Raw genomic sequence first — 16,706 nt, 5'->3', positions numbered from 1 at the left:
AAAATAGGAATCTGGAATCCCAGGATCTTGCTCTCTGTTATTTATTTCTGCCTGGAGGGCACTTGAGACTTTTACTAACCATCTGACTTGAAGGACACAGCCAGGCCCTGGGTGTGGCCAGGAAGGAGGAGGGTGTGGTGGTAGCCATAGTCGCTGGCTGTCTGCAGGTTACAAGCTGGCATGGGCTCTGAGGGAAGGCTGTTTGTCTCCCAGGCTTGGGCCCAAGCTGGCTCTGTTGTCAGACAAGTGCCCCATGGACCCCCACACTCACCTGCAAAATGGAATAACAGCAAGACCTTCTTGTGATGACACTTTAAAGATCTCTAGAGATTAGAGATGGGAAGAAAAGTGGGCCTCTAGCCATGCTGGCACAATCATGTGACATTTTCAAGACATAATTCTGAGAACAGCTCCATTATTTCTGATAATATAAATAATATACTCTTGAGAACACTTTGAAAAAAATAGAGAAATAGTAACTAAGAAGATAGAGAACATTGCATCATATCGCCCAGATGAACAGTGGTTTTTTTTTCCTTTCTTGGTATGTATTTAAAAAGATAGGCACATATATATTTATTATATGGTATTCTGGTATCATATTTTCCCATTTGATAGTACGTGAACATTTGTCTAATCATTAGCTGTTGTCCACAAACTCCCTTGCGTGGTTGCATACTATTTCTTTGTACAAATGTGCACATAATATATTTCAATTTCCTGTGATTGGATCTGTATATTTTTTCTTTTATAAAGACTTAAAAATGCTTCCCTACAACTGTAACTGGTAGATATGAACCCATTTGTATGTCTCTGTATTAGTGTACTCTGTCTGCTATAACAAATTTCCACAAACTGGGTGACTTAAAACACAAGAGTTTACATTTCACCAGAGTCTGAAATTGAGCTGTCATTAGTGCCATGTTCCCTCTGAAGGCTGATCCTCGAGGGAAGAATCCGTTCTAGCCTCTTCCAGCTTCTGGTGGTTTTAAGCATTCTTTGTCTTGTGGCTACATCACTTGATCTCTGCCTCTGTCTCCATGTGGACTTCTCTCTGTGTGTCCTTTTCCTTTGTGTTGTTACTGGGGATAGGACCTACTTGGATAATTTTGATGTCCTCATTTCAAGATTCTTAATTTAATCCTGTCTGCAAAAATCCTTCCTCCAAATAAACTTACATTCCCAGATTCCAGAGACTAGGATATGGATGCATCTTTTGGGAGCCATGATTTGGTCCAGTGCTGTTGGGAAAATGGGACGCTTTGGTCAACCTCACAAGGATTTAGGTGTGAAATCTAATTTGGGCATATTTCTCTGACCATCTTTTTTGTTCTGTCAACATTTTTGGACCAACACACTCTTTGTTGAAGGGTGACTGGTTCTCTGCTGCCTGTTCTTTCCAGGTCTTACTGCCCTTGGAGGCTGGCCCTTCTGACCTCAATCTCAGGTGTGTCCCTCTCAACAGGGGTGGGCCTCCACCCACCTGGCTGCAGCTCCCCTTCTCCTGGGAGCACCCTGGTTTTAGCCTCAGTTCTGATGGGACACTGATGCTCAGAGCATGGCAGCTATGAACCCTTCTGAAATTCCTGCTGTTCTGATTGACGCCCCACCCTGTGAGATGCCTCAGCTATCAACCTCATCATGTGGATCCAGACTATCTCCCCCAACCTGGCCCCACCCACTTCTGGTTTCTCTCCTATCCCAAGAAGAACCTGAGTAGGGCTGCCCGGGCTTCTCACTGTGGTCCATGTGATACAATCCTCCTCCCCCGAGTCTCCTCCCCATGCATTTGGCTCCCTGTGTGACTGAGAGACTCATAGAGGGTCAGGAAGATGGCAATGCAGCTGAGAACTTCATTTCCAAGAGTGATGTTGCTTTGTCCACTGCCCTGCTGATATGATTAACTCAGAATAGAAATTGCTAGATTTCCTAGTGAGGGAAGTGTGAGGTCTGGCCAGCTGACTCGTCCACATTTCCTACTGTGGATCTGGAGGTTCATCCTTGCCACCCTCCTGGGTTATTCTCAACTCACTTGGGTTTGTGGTTGTCCACACCTGTAACCATATCTAGGTTCAGATCCCACCTCTACCCATTTCTGGTAGGGCCTATGTAAGTCAGGAATATGAAGGCCAGTGGAAGACATGGATTGCAGGTATGGCCTGGGGCACGTTCCCAGGCCAGGCCAATGAGCTGGGGAGAGTGGCAACATTTCAAGTCACCTGAGCTAAGTGCCCTGTCCACATCTTGTCCAGCTTGTCTGAGCGCCCTGCATACTCCAGTCCTGGGCATAGTTGGACAAGAGAGAATCCACACACAGGCTACTTCACTCTGCCACTCTTGTAGGCTCCTCTTCCACTGCTTCTGCCCTGGCAGCCTGGCAGGACTGGGAGTAGCTTTCCTAAGACCATCCCAAGGAGCAGATGGAGACTAAGCTAAAGGTGGAGGCCATCACACTTGTGGGTGGGAAACTCTGCAGTCAGCTAGCCATGAAGCAGAAGGTCTCTTTCCAGGCCAGACACCTGGAAGAGCCAGCTTCTCCTTTCTGCCCTCCTCTTAACCCACTGTGGATTTGTGTCTGTGTGTGTTAGAGTGTGTACACATGCGTGAGTTTGCGTGGGTCTGCATGTGAGTGAATGTAACTGTGCGAGTGTGGCTGAGAGCCCTTTCCTACTCAGGAAAGGTGTCATGTTAATTGAGCACCTACTACACAACAGGTGCCAGGCTGGGTGACCAAGGGTCAGCCATAGTCACTGTGTGACTCAAGGATGATAATGTCCATTTGAAAGATGAAGAAACTGAGAGGAAAAGTGAACTGTCCAAGGCCACGTGAGAAGCTTGGAGCAATACTCTGGCTCCTTAAGGCGGTGGCTGGTCCTTTCCACAGGTGGTCCCTATCATGTGCACATTTTTTAAAAAAATATTTTTTAGTTATCAATGGACCTTTATTTAATTTATTTATATGCAGGGCTGAGAATTGAACCCAGTGCCTCACACATGCTAGGCAAGCACTCTACCACTGAGCCACAACCCTAGACCTCATATGCACATTTTGCATCTTCTTCAACATGAACTCAACCTGAAGAGGGTTGTAACCTGACTCTGCAGGAATGACAAGGCATGAGGAGTGAGTGATAAAGGTGCAGGTGATAAAGGTGAGTGATAAAGGTTCAGAATTCAGGTCCCCTGACTGTGCCCAGCGGAGCCCAAATCTGGAGTCATGGGGGGAGCTGCAGATGCCTGGGTCACACAATCCCACATGATCTGCATCCCCTGCATGTAGAGGCCAGCCCTGGGGGACACATGGTGCCATACTGAGTGTTCCATGTGACCACATACACAGCTGGGATAGAGTGGACCTCTGTAGCTGTGGCAGACTTTCTTCAGGAAAACGATTAAAAAGAAATGTTCAAAGATGTCCTTGAATGAGATTAAAGCTTTGGTCACACTTATTGTTCCATCTAACTTTCCCAGAAGCTTAGTGAAGCAAGCCTGTTATTCTAATTTTACAGACAAGGAAAATAGACTCAGAGATGCTGAGTAACTTAGGCTCACATAGCCAAGAAAGTGGTGGAGCTGGGGTTTAAGGTTTATTAAAACTCATTCTCTCTTAATCCCAGAAGGTACAAGACTACCACCATTCCTCTTCTTGATAAAGCAAGAAGTTCTTAAAGGCATTTAAGATGGAGAGGCCAGCACCTCATATTGTCATGGATAAGAACCTGTCCAGGGCTTCTAGCCTATAGCCAGGTCAGAGGGCGCTCCTGCCACGGAACACAGCCTGCTGCTAGATCCAGGACCCCTGGTGCAGGGGATCGGGCATCTCCCACACAGACCTGTGGGAGGGATTGGGTATGGTAGCCTGTGTGCTGTGATTTCCTTTGGTCCAGCTGTTCCCAGCACCAGATGAACTGAGACTGGGTCCTGGTCCAACTTAGTCACTAACCAGCAGGGTCCTTGTCCACCCACAACATTGGCACTGTGCACAGCTTCCTGTCCTTTGCATGACAGCCAGAGGCTGAGACACACCCACTAAGGCCCTCTGCCTTGGCCCTGCAGAGGGAGCACCCTTTATGGGAAAACAGGAGCACAGAGTCCCCCTCACCCTGACAGTGTCTCCTCAGCTGGCAGGAGTGTCGTGGGCACAGCTGGCCACAGACAGGCAGGGTGCTCCCCTTCTCACTTCCTTTCTCAGAGAGGCAATGAGGCAGCAGGAAAGAATCTGTTCCCACCCAGCAGGGCCTGCCCTTCGCCCGCCTGGGACACCAGATATGACTTGGAAGCCAGCTGGACATTCCTGTTCAGAAAGGGACCATGGCCCTGCTGCTTGGAGAGGCCCTGAATGCCCCTGCTCCGCCCCCACCTTCCTCTCAGGGCATTGCTCTTCTCTGTGTTGTCCTCAGTCCCCTGGGGACTGGGCCTCTGACCTTGGTGAAGCCCTCGGCTGACCCCGCCTCTACTCTCTGGCTCTCTTCATTTATAAATAGGCCCATTTCTCATCTTGCTCCAGCCCAGGACTCCACACCCAAGTGGCAGATGCAACCTCGGGATTCCCTTCCCAGCCAAGGGCAGAACAGGAACCAACCGGCTAGTGCGCCTGAGGGATGAGATCACAGATCCTCCTGCAAGTAGTAGCTCAGGCTCCCTGGTGGTAAAAACCTTGTGTGTTAGTTACTTTCCTGTGGCTGCTGTGACCAGTTCCCATGCACCAGGCAGCTTTAAACAGAATTTTATTCTCTCGCGGTTCTGGAGGCTCAAAGTCAGAAACAAAGGTGTGAGCAGGGTCCATGGGAGGATCCTTCCTTGCCTCTTCCAGCTTCTGCTGGTCTAGTTTTTTCCTTGGCTTGTGGTCACATCACTGCCATCTCTGCCTCTGTGGTCACATTGCCTCCTACTTCTCTGTCTCTTAAACATCTCTGAAAAGGACACCGTCACTGGACTTAGAGCCTGTCAGGATCATTGCCTCATCTCAAGATCTGCAAAGATCCTTTTTCCAAATAAGACTGAAATTCCAGATTCTGGGGATTAGGACATATCTTTTTAGGGATTCAGTTCAGTTCAGTTTGTCACAAATTAAATGTACTGAGATGGTCACTGACAGGTGGGTCAAACTAGGACGCCTGGGAAGAAGGAAACATCACACAGGCACACAGGAGTGCAGGTACCTGCTGCCATGCTATCTGGGACACGCCCGGGTGAGCTAAGTGGTGCCGATTCTAAAGGCTACTCTTTAACGGTGACTAACACCAACTAATCCGAGGGCTTGGGAGCAGGCTGGGTGTTGCCTTGGGCTCAGCAGAGGCCGAGTTTGTGGATCAACTGCCCAGCTATCGGCTGGATTAGTGAATCGTCAATAGATCCGGTTGAGCTAAGACAGCTGGAGTCAGCAGACCACACATAGACACTCGCTCGTTATTCTGGCTCTTGTGGTGACGTGGCATGATTTGTAGCTTGGCGCTCGGCCACCATGACACTCACAAAGCCAGGTCAGCTGTCGCTGTGTCCTGCTCTTTGCTGAGTGCTGATGACATAGGTGTCCTCTCATGGTACTTAGGGCTCTGGAGTCCCAGGGACCCCCTTGGTGCATCCCCTCCATACCTCACTGCCCCTCGACACTTTGAGAGGCTCAGACATTTTCATTCCTGTAAAACTAGGAGGAAAAAACTCCCCTCACCCATGTCGTTGAAATTACAAATCTAGATGCTATCTCAAGCACTGGTACATAATAGGCCTGGCACACAGTACGTACTCATGTATTGGTTGTTCTAATTTCAGTATGGAGAACATCATCCTCTCCTCATCCACACCAGGCTGGACCTTTCCATTACCTCTTTCTTCTCTTTCCCCTCTCTCCAAGTCTTGCCTGTGTCTTGACCACTCCCTTTACCTGCAGCCTCACCCAGAACCCTGTAGCAGCTTCCTGACTACCCTTCCTGCCTCAGGCTCCCCTTTGGAGGGCCTTCATCCAGCAGGTGCTGCTAGCAACACCTGAACGTGCACCCAACCTGAATGTGTTGATTTCTCAGGCCTGCTGAACAGGAAACCCTGAGCATCAGCCCTGCCCCTCGACAGGCTCAGTATCATTGGTCCTCTTTCACGCCGTGCATCCCAGCACCATGAGCCACTGAACCCTTCCTTCTTCTCTCCTGCTTTTCTCCCTTTCCTTCCCTTCTCCCCTCCTCTTCCCTCTGTCCTAGAACCCAACCTGTGGGCGGCGCCCTTCCCTATTCTCCCATAGCACTTTGCACTTAACTTGTGCTGCTGGGCCGGCTTCCCATCACCACACTGCTGAGCCTCTTGATGACCTGGGCACTACCCTTGGTTTTGGTATCTTGCAGTGAACACAGTGCCCCCAGCCTGCTCTTCTACCAGATATCAGGGGTCATGGTTCAGGATACAGGTGCTGGGAGCCAGAGTATCTGGATTAAACTGTCTGGGTGACCTTGAGCAAATCAATTCACCTCTTTGGGTCTCATTTTTCTCAGCTGTAAAGTTCCTGCCTCTTCAGGTTTCTGTGTGTTAATCCATACCAAGCACTGAGGATGGTACACTGTGTGTTTGTGAGAGTGTGGCTTTCCATCATGGTGTTTACAATCCCATGGGAAGCCAGGCAAGATAAAACATTGTGATGCTGTTTGATGAGGGAAGTATGGGGTATACTGAGAGGAGAAGGGTGCCTCAAAGGTCAAGGCATTATGTATGGAAGCACCCTCCCTCAGGAGGCCAAAAGATGCTCAAGATCAAGGATACATCATGGTCATTGATATCTTCCAGGGCCTGGTACTCTGGTCTCCAGAACTCAGCAAAGGCATTCTTAACAAAGGAATGGTTGATAGAGGATAGATGGAAGGACAGATGGACAGGTGGATGTATGGAAAGATGAATGAATAGATGGATGAATAAAGGGATGGATGAGGGAATGGATGAATGAGTGGGTGGATGTGTGTATGTAAGCATGTATGTATGTACTGATGAATGGATGGATGGATGGATGGATGGAGAGATAGATGGGTGGAGAGGTGGATAGATGGAAGGATGAGGGGATTGATGGATGAACAGATGGATGGGTAGATTGATGGGTGGATGCTTGGGATATATAGATGGATGAATGGAAAGGTGAATGGACAGTTGGATAGATGGGTAGATGGATGGGTAGATGAAAGAATGCACAAAAGGATAGATGGATGGACAGATAGATGACATTGTGATCACTCATACACTTGGACTTTACTCATACTCTCACTATTGCAAGAGGATGTGCAAGGCCACATGTGATGTGAGGTACTTGCTAGCACCTTCTCAAATCTCAAAACTTTGTGTGATATGTTGTGTATCAAGATCTTTGGGGTTTCTGGAGAAGTTTCTTCCTCATCTATTGTCAATTTCCAGACCTTCGGATCAGGAGGGCCATGACTTACCAAATTCTTTATCCTTCTGAGGGCCTCCAGTAGTTCTGGAATGACCACCAGTAATTCAGAGCCTTCAGGCTAGTTCACACCCTCATCTGCAGGGCCAGCTACTGCCAAGAGACTTCTCCTTTCAAAGCCAGGTCTTTCCACAGGACAAAATTGTCAATCATATTCAAGTTGGAAGTGTCTTTCAGAATCCCCTGGAGCTCAACTGGGGAGCAGTTCATCTTTTGGCTCCTCTTCCCACTGGGTGTAAACACCTCTACACTTTGGGACTGCACCTGTGTTAGTGTGGTGGAGTCCCACAGGTGTGACCATTTTCCCTAGCACCAGGGAAGGTCTCAGAAAGGGAGTGAGAGGCAGACAGACAGGGGGCTCCCAGAAGGGGGTTGTACAGTTCCCAAAGCAGGTTGGACGCCTGCTTGTTGGTTACAGGGGGAGGCAGCAGTGACAAGAACAATAGGAATGGATAGACAGATTGGCAGTGGTGCTTAAAAGGTGTCCAACAATGTAGAACAGGGATGTCCCAGGAAACATGGGTCATGGCTGCCAGGCACACACTTTCCTTCTAAACAGGCCTCTCTGGTAGTTATCCAACGTCATGCCCCCTTGGTACTGGTCAGTTTCCACATTACCCAAACACTTCCCAAGCTTGGATTGGGCTGTCATGTGTACCTATTTTTTTATGAAGATAAATTTCCATTTCTCTGAGGTAAATACCCAAATAGAGCAATCAGAGGGTCATGTGATAACTGCTTGTTTAATTTTTTAAAAGAAACTTCCAAACTGTTTTCCAGAGTGGATACACTATTTTTTATTCTCACCAGAATGTATGAGTGACTCAGTCCTCTGCATCTCTTTCTTTAAAGATTGTTATATTTTGGTGTATACTAATTGCTTCATTTTGGTGTATAGTGATATTTGGTGTATTGTGGAGAATGATTGAGACACGGTCATCAGCTGATCCTGCAGAGTCAGCAAAAGCCAAGCCTGGGAAACATTTCTTGCCAAAAGGCAGGATACATAAACAGCCTCGACACTCGGCTCTGATGCCAACAATTATCAGATGCTCCAGGACAATGGGTTTTCTGGGTACAGCAGGATAGCCGCAAGGTATTCTTAACAGTGTAATTTTTAGAAGCCTCTTGATAACTCACAGACCTTGAACAATTTGCAGAGCTTCTGTACTTAAACTTCCTGATCATGAGACCCTAGTAATAAACATGCAGAGGTAGTTCTGAGTCATTGTTCCTTCATCAGAGCTTTACTTTAAATGCCCCAGCTTTACTTAAAAATGTCCTGTGTTTTTCTTAATCTTCTTTTGCCCCTCTCCATAATCTTTTGTTGTTGCTGTGCAGGTCACGGCAGTGTATAGTGGTTTTAATTTGCTTTTCCCTCATGATTATTGAAATTGAACCTGTTTTCATTCATTTGTGACTTATATATTCTCTTTGGTAAAGTACCTGGTCATGCTTTTGTCCATTTTCCGATTGGGGTATTTGCTTTTTTCCAGAACTTTTGAAAGTTCTTTATATATTTAGATATGGATTCTTTTTCAGATATGTGGTTTGCATTTATTTCCTCCTGGTCTTTTCACCTTCTTAGCAGAGTCTTTTGGTGATGGGGTTTTTGGTATTTTCCTTGTATGGATGGTTCTTTCAGGATCAAAAATTCTTTGTCTAGTTCTAGATCCTAGTATTTATTCCCATTCTAAGAGATTTAGGTTTTGGGTTTACCATTTTAGCCTTGATCAATTTTGTGTTAACTTTTCTACATATTTAGGCTTGGGTCAGTAGGATGTCTGGTTGCTCCAACATGGTTTGTTTCAAGTTTATGCTTCCTCCATTGAATTGATTTTGTACCTTATTCAGGCATTCTTGAAGGCTACAGTCTTCTGAAATTTATAGTATCTCAGAATGTGCCTATATTTAGTGAAAGGATCTTTAAAGAGGCAATTAGGTTAAAATGAATTCTTTGGGATGGCCCTAGTTCAGTATGACGGATGTCCTGATAAGAAAAAGAAATCTGTACACAGACACACAAAGAAAGTAGAGCATGTTGGGGACACAGGGAAAACCAGCCACCTACAAACCATGGAGAGAGGCCTCAGAAGAACCAACTCCACTGACACCTGGATCTTGAACTTCTAGCCTCTAGCATTGTGAGAAGATAAATTTCTGTTGAACAGACAGATGGAAGGAAAGATGGATGGGTGGACAGATGGATGGGTGGACAGATGGATGGGCTGAAGTACAGACAGGAAGATGGCTCTAGTCTGTGTTGTCTTGTTATGGCAGCTCTAGCCCACCAATGCAAATGTATTCATATGAGTCAATTTCTGGATCTGTTCTAAGTGTCTACCCCTCCACAAATATTACACTGACTGAATTAAAGTAGTTCTATAGTAAGCCTTACTATTCAGTAGTGTGATTACTCCCATTTTTATTCTTGTTTTTCTTGATCATTTACACTATTCAATTATTTACAAATTTCAATGTAAGTTTAGAATAATAACTTTGCCAAAATCCTTGCTGGAATTTTGGACAGAAATTGCATTAATCTATAGGTTAATTTTGGGAGAGCTGACATCTTCATTATGCTCATTGTCCCAACCCATGAACATGATATGGCTCCTTTATTTAGGTCTTCTCTGATTTCTTAGCATTTCATAATTTTCAGCATAAATGTCCTGTGAATGCTTTGTCAAGTTTATATCTAAATGTTTCATTTCCTTTAGAGAGAATCGTTGATGGTATTGTTTTTAATTTTAGTTTCAAAATATCCATTTGCGTATGTAGAAATTCTGCTTAGTTTTGTGTGTTGGTCTGGTATTCTGTGACCTCGTGGAATTCACTTTTTAGTTCTGGCTGTTTTTTTGTTTGTTTATTTTATGGGATTTTTTTTTTTTTTTTGAGACAATCCTGCCATTGGCAAGTAGGTCAGTTTTATTTCTTTATTTCTAATCGGAATGAATGCCTTTTATTTATTGTTCTTTTTTTTTTTTTTTTTTTGCAGTGCTGGGGATCAAACCCAGGGCCTTGTGCATGCAAGGCAAGCACTCTACTGACTGAGCTATCTCCCCAGCCCTCATTTATTGTTCTTTTAAAACAATTGTGATCCTACAATATGTATAATCAGAAAAATGAGATTATACTCTATTTATGTATGATCTATCAAAATGAAAAAATGCATTCTACTGTCATGTACAACTAATTAGAACAAATAAAAGAAAAAATAATAATCTACTTTTGTGCTTTAACTGTGTTAATAACTGTTTCTCAGTATCTGTGGGGGATTGGTTTCAGAACCCCTGCAGATACCCAAATCAGTGGATGCTTAAATAAAATGGCATAGCAGTTTTGTATAATCCATGTGCACCCTCTTGTGTACTTTAAATAATCTCTAGCTACCTTATAAATACCTCAAACAGTGCAAATGCCATAAAAATTTGTTGTTATGCCATATTGTTTAGGGAATAATGACAAGAAAAGGTTGTATATGTTGAATACTAGTATGGTTTGGATCTTAAGGTCTCCCCCAAATCCTAGGTGTTGTAAGTGTGTTCCACAGATGGTGGCACTGTTAGGAGGCGGTGGAAACTGTTGAAAGTGGGGCCTAATGGGAGGACGTAGATCCCTGGGAGCATGTCTTTGAAGTGTGTATTTTGTCCATAGCCCCTTCTGTACTCTCGCCCTCTCATATTTTCTGCTTGCTGGCTACCATGAGGTGAGCAGATCTCCTTCACTGTGCATGCCCCATCACGGTGTTCTGCCTCACCACAAGCCTATAGTGATGGGCCAAGTGACTATGGACTGAAACCTGTGGAACAATGAGCCAAAATAAATCTTTCCTCCTTTGTGTTGATTTTCTCAGGTCTTTTGTCAAAGCAATGGAAAGTTGACTAACAAAGCTACAGACACATTTTTTAAAAAACATATTCACCTGTCATCCCAGCAACTTGGAAGTCCAAGACAGGAGGATCATAACTTTGAGACTAGCCTGGGTGACTTAGTGAGACCCTGTCTCAAAATAAAAAAATAAAAAGGACTAGGGATATAGCTCATTGGAAGAGTACCCTGGGTTAAATCCCTAGTACCAAAAAATAAATGAATAAATAAATATATAATTAAAAAATAAACATTTTCTATTTGCAGTTGGTTGAATTTAAGGATGTGGAATACGCAGGTAAAGAAGGCTCATTATACTTTGAATTTTATAGCAGGAATTGTTTATACAGCATATAGCATATAGTATTCTTACAAATTAATTTATAAAAGACATGCATACTTATATTTAAGCAGTGTTTTATAATTTATGAAATAGTCTCATTAAATTTAGAGCTAAAAAGTATTTTAGATTTCATTCAGTCCAAATTTATCTATGTCTCCCCAACAGGAAGATCAACCAAAATCAAGATTTCCTGCTCTCTGTGTTGACCTTTTTTCCTCATCTTATTTCAGTGGCTAGAACTCATGGTACTTTGGTGAACAGGAGCAGGGAGAGTAGACACTTTTGCCTTGTTCCTGAGTGTTAAAAAGGTTTCAATAAGTATGTTGGTTTCAAGGAGTAAGTTAGTTCTCATGAGACCAGGTTGTTATAAGGTGAGGCTATTCCATGTACTTAACCCCTTCTGCACATGGCTATTTCTTTTCTACCTCTCCAACAAGTTGTGATACATTTAGCAGGGTCCTCCCTAGAGGCTGAACAGGTAGGACCACTTAATTTTGAACCTTTAGCCTCCTGCTGAAGTAAACCTCTTTTTTTTTATAAAGTACCCAAACCCAAGTATTTTGTTATAGCATTCCAGTATAGGAACTTAATTCAGTTTCTTGAAGTCATTATTCAACATCTCCACTCACATCTTAGTTGCTTCTTGGAAGGGCCCTGCACCTAAAATCCACTGAATTCCCAATATAAATTTGGATAACTTACTGAGGTCAGGCTGGAGAAATGTCAGGAGGGGCACAGTTCCACCACATGACAGTTTGCTTCTATTTCTCTCTTCCTTTGGAGAAACAGAGAAAATGAAGAGCTAGTGGAATCCACCAAAAATGCCTCATTGCTCTGCCATGCTGCTAAACTACCCTCAACACAAACTGACCTGAACTGGTAGCAAAGTTTAATCATTTTTCATTGTCACTAATGAAAAAAGCACTGCCTTTGGCTGGATAGTTCGAAGTGCCCGACAAATGAATTCTGAGTCCCAAGTGAGAACTCTAGATCTGGAAGGTCTTGGATCAACTAATGACACACCTTGTGCAAATTTTAAACCTCCCAATAATGTCCATGCATGTGGCCTAATGGTGCTACAGAGATTTCAGGATTGGTACATATATTAGTCACTGTAATTAAAATCCTGGAGTTATATTATATGTTATTTGTATGGCAGTTTGTGATGTGTTTAATGTTCCCAGTTTCAAAATTATTAAAGCAACTGTCCCTGGGCTGGCCCAAAGTGATAAGCAAAGTAAGAATGTGATCTTATTCCCTCTTGATGGGGCAAGCGGGGAGGAGGATGCATGTGGGATTTTCTTATAAAGAGACCAAATGCCAAATAAAAGAATTCCAGCTGTGCCACAGGAAAGTTGAAATGGTTTGTTAGGATCATTAATATTGCAATGAAAACTAATTAAACCTGGAGCTAGAAGGAGTTCATTAGTGGTTTGGAGCCAGGGATTCTGCTTCTGCAGTCAGTTATAGCACATTGGAACTTGGAAAGTTGTCAGCTGGGCTTGGGGGTCATGTGGCTCCCCTTTTGTGGCCTCTGAAACTGGGCTTGCACCCTGACAGGTACTGGCAGACATGGACAAGGGATTTCCTTGGAGTACCTAAAGTCCTCTCAATCTCTTTCCCCAAGGGAACACAGACATTGCCACATCTGTCTGTGCTGGGCACACCTTGCAGGCTACTAAGAATGCACTTTTGAAGAAATGAAGAAATGGGATTATCAGGTCTTTTCCCAAGCAAACCTCAATTCACTCCAAACCAATAGAAACAAAGGTAACTCAGAGCTTCTATCCTAGGTCTATGTGACTGAAGCAACATACTGTCTCAGGGGCTCCTCTCAATGGCTCTCAGAAAATTGCTTTATCATTTTTCTCCTCGAGTTTGTTATTTTTGTTGCAAGCTGGATTTCCTGGGGAAGCAGACCCTGAGGTAGAGTTTAGTGGGCAGGGTACCTATTAAGAAGGGCCTTTGGGGCCAACCTCCTTGGTTGGTATGGCCTGGAGGCAGGTGTGGGCAGAGGGAGAAGTCAAGCTGTGATCTTGCACAAGGAAGACTTGGCCAACACCGTCGGGGCTAGAGTGAACTTTAGAGATGTCCTGGGCAGGGTTGAGATGGCCAGTTCTTCATCCTTTGGATTTGATCTGTTATTAAATGGGTGCTGCCTGGGAAGGGCAGGACCCTGGCAGTTACAGGCTTCTTGCCAACAGCATCACCAACAACTGGACAGCAAGGACTTCCTTGAAGGGAGTCTGGCTGGCACGTCATAAAGTCCTCTGCTGTCTTGTTAATCCTAATTGCTCTTGGCCTCTACATTGTACCTAGCATATAGTAAGGTTTTAATAGGTATTTATTACTGTTAATTGCATATTTTGATTTCATGCAGGGAAAAGTAAGGATTGAGAATGTGAAATAAACAGTGTAACTAGAGTTACAAGGGGCACTAACTCCAGAATCCCAGTGTATGCCACTGTCTTTCTATTCATGAACAATGAAGAGGCACATCTGGATGATGGTTATTTGGCTCCTGCTATAAACAAAATCAAGTTAATCTTTCAGTACCCAAAGAAGATAGCAAGGTGATATACTTAGGATATAAGGTGAAAGGATTAGATTATGAGACCTGTAACCTAATGGATTAATCCATTAATTCATTAATAAGTGGATCCTTTTGATGGATTAATAGGTAGCAACTGTAGGCAGGTAGGGTGTGGTTGTAGGAAGTAGGTTGCAGGGAGTGGCCTTTGTGGTTTATATTATCTCTGGCTCTTGCTTCCTGCTTCCTAATTGCCATGTACTGAGGGGCTTTCCTTCTCCCTCGCTGTGGGCCTAGAGCAATGGAGTTGGCTACCCATGAGTCCAAACGCTGAAACCATGAGCTCAAAGTAAACTGTTCCTCTTCTCAGTTGTTCTTGATGGATATATTGGTCACAGCAATGCAAAGCTGACTGGTACACAAGGACTTTTCTTTTTCAAGTCCTTTCCCTGGATGCTCAACCCAGGTCATGATTTTGGTGGAAGATGGCCATTGGTTTGAAGAGGAGGGACTGGGAATTTTCCATTAGGTTTGAACAAACTTGGCCTTGAGTTTGAGAGTCTTAGAATGAAGGATGGCTCTTCTGTCCACATTATGGTTTGGTAGCTTTGGTCAATCCATGTGACAAAGAGGACAAGAGCCTGTGGATAGACATGCTCAGGGTTTCAGGGAAGTTGCTCTGAGATGACTTTGGGCAATTTGCTGTAAGTTCTCACCCACTGTGATTGTATTTTAGGCCAAACAAAAACAAAAAGGTAAATCTTATAACTAAACAAATAAGGCAAGAAATGTTTCCTTTTCTTGATTTTCTGGTATTTGAATATAGAACTTCTCAGCGTGCCCAGAAGGGGTTATAGAAATGCCGATGTATTTCCTCCTCATTCTTGGGGGGCATCAAGTAGAGCGCAGCTGGTCACCTCCAACTACAGGCGGCCTTGTCTGTTTAATCCCATGTTACCCATGTATCGTGACTAGAAAGGGTTGGGATTATACCCCTTAATTCCCTTCTCTGTAGGAAGCCTGCTTTGAATGGTGGAGGCTAAAGGTGTTGGGCATCTCCAAAACCACTTCATTGTGGTAAAGATCTCTCTCAGTTTTCCAAATCAAATCCCAAGTCCCAAAGGAGATGACCCATTTCTCCCAGGGCCCAGAACAGCAACAATTTAAGTGTGAGATCTACAAGATCCAACGACCCTGGAGAGTGGCTCACTCAAGTCCCTTGCTATAGCTTGGATCTTGAATGTTCCCCAAAGGCCCATGTGGTAGGTACTCAGTCCCCAGCTTGTACTATTGGGAGTTGATGGAAACTTTAAGAGGTGGAGCCTCTGGCCAGTCTTCGGTCACTGGGTGTGCACTTGAAGAGGCCTGTGGGACCCCAGTGCCTTCCTCTTTCTTTTCTTTGCCTCTTGGCCACAGGTGAGTAGCTTTGCTCTGCCATGGGCTCCACCACAATGTACTTCTCTTCCCACCCTGCCATCAGAGTCTTAAAAGCAAGGGGTCTGCCTGATCATGGACTGAAACTTCCAAAATCAAGTAAAAACTAACTTTTCCTCTTAATAAGTTGATTTATCTTAGGTATTTGTTACAGTAATGGAAATCTGACTAACACATTCCTTGTTTTATGGATGAGAACACTGAGGCCCAGGGAGGTAAAGTCCTGGGCAATGGGCATAAAAAAGAGGTGGGTTTAATTGGACAACATTATTAACCCTGCTCATTATCCTGTAAGAATAATCCAATAAGCATTTATAAAAGTGGTAATTATTTAATTGCATACTTGATCTACATAGTATATTTTATGTATTGTATAATTATCACCATCATAATTAATGGTGGTTAATTCCTCTGTACCTGAAGGTAGTCAGTGAAAGTGGGTATTTAAATATCTTTTCTTTTTCACTTCAAGATTAAACCTAAGAACACTTTTGCCTTTCTGTTTACCCACAGGCAACAGACAGAGGGTGTAGACGACAAGTTTGTGGGACATCACTCATGGACCCCAGTTCTGGAATGATCAGACATGATTTCCCATTGCTTCCAGAAGAAAACATCTGCGTGGCATTTGGGCTGCTCGCCACGCCTGAAGATTCTCCCTGATTTTATCCCAAATGCCTTAGTTTCCAGGGAGTGGGAAATTATACAATCTTCTCTGAACTTTTCTTGACTAACATTCAAGATTATTGAAATAATTCATATTTTGTCCTCAGCTCCATACAACAGAGAAATCCAAAATCTCAGAGATTTTAAAAAAATCTGGAGTCAAGGCTGTCTAGTACAAGGAAGGTGATTCCCATGGTGTCACCACAGAGAAGGTTCCTCCTTTTTCTTTTCATCCTGGTGTGGCTATCATCCTCAAGGTCACCTCATGGTCCAAGTTGATTGAGAAAGCTCCAGTCATTATGCCAGCATTCCAGGCTAGAAACAGGAAAGAGGCAGATGTTGGGGACCAAAGTCTGTTTTTCCCGGTTGAATAGCCTTTCCAACATTCCCATGGAACAATTCATTCATACACTGGCCAGGATTAGTCACATGATTTTTTT

The 16,706-nt window shown here is 44.1% G+C and overlaps 1 long non-coding RNA gene across 1 annotated transcript in view; it reads left to right on the top strand.

The window, feature by feature from the left end:
• The window catches only part of LOC124985200 (uncharacterized), a 38,517-nt gene extending 22,235 nt beyond the window's left edge, over window positions 1–16,282 (top strand). Inside the window, exon 4 of the long non-coding RNA XR_007108821.1 lies at window positions 16,114–16,282. This is a non-coding gene — a long non-coding RNA (uncharacterized LOC124985200). The remainder of the gene's footprint in view (window positions 1–16,113) is intronic.
• Window positions 16,283–16,706: the final 424 nt, after the last annotated feature.

This window comes from Sciurus carolinensis, chromosome 5, assembly GCF_902686445.1.
Source record: "Sciurus carolinensis chromosome 5, mSciCar1.2, whole genome shotgun sequence".
Lineage (NCBI taxonomy): Eukaryota > Metazoa > Chordata > Mammalia > Rodentia > Sciuridae > Sciurus > Sciurus carolinensis.
This window is presented reverse-complemented; position numbering and strand designations above follow the sequence as displayed.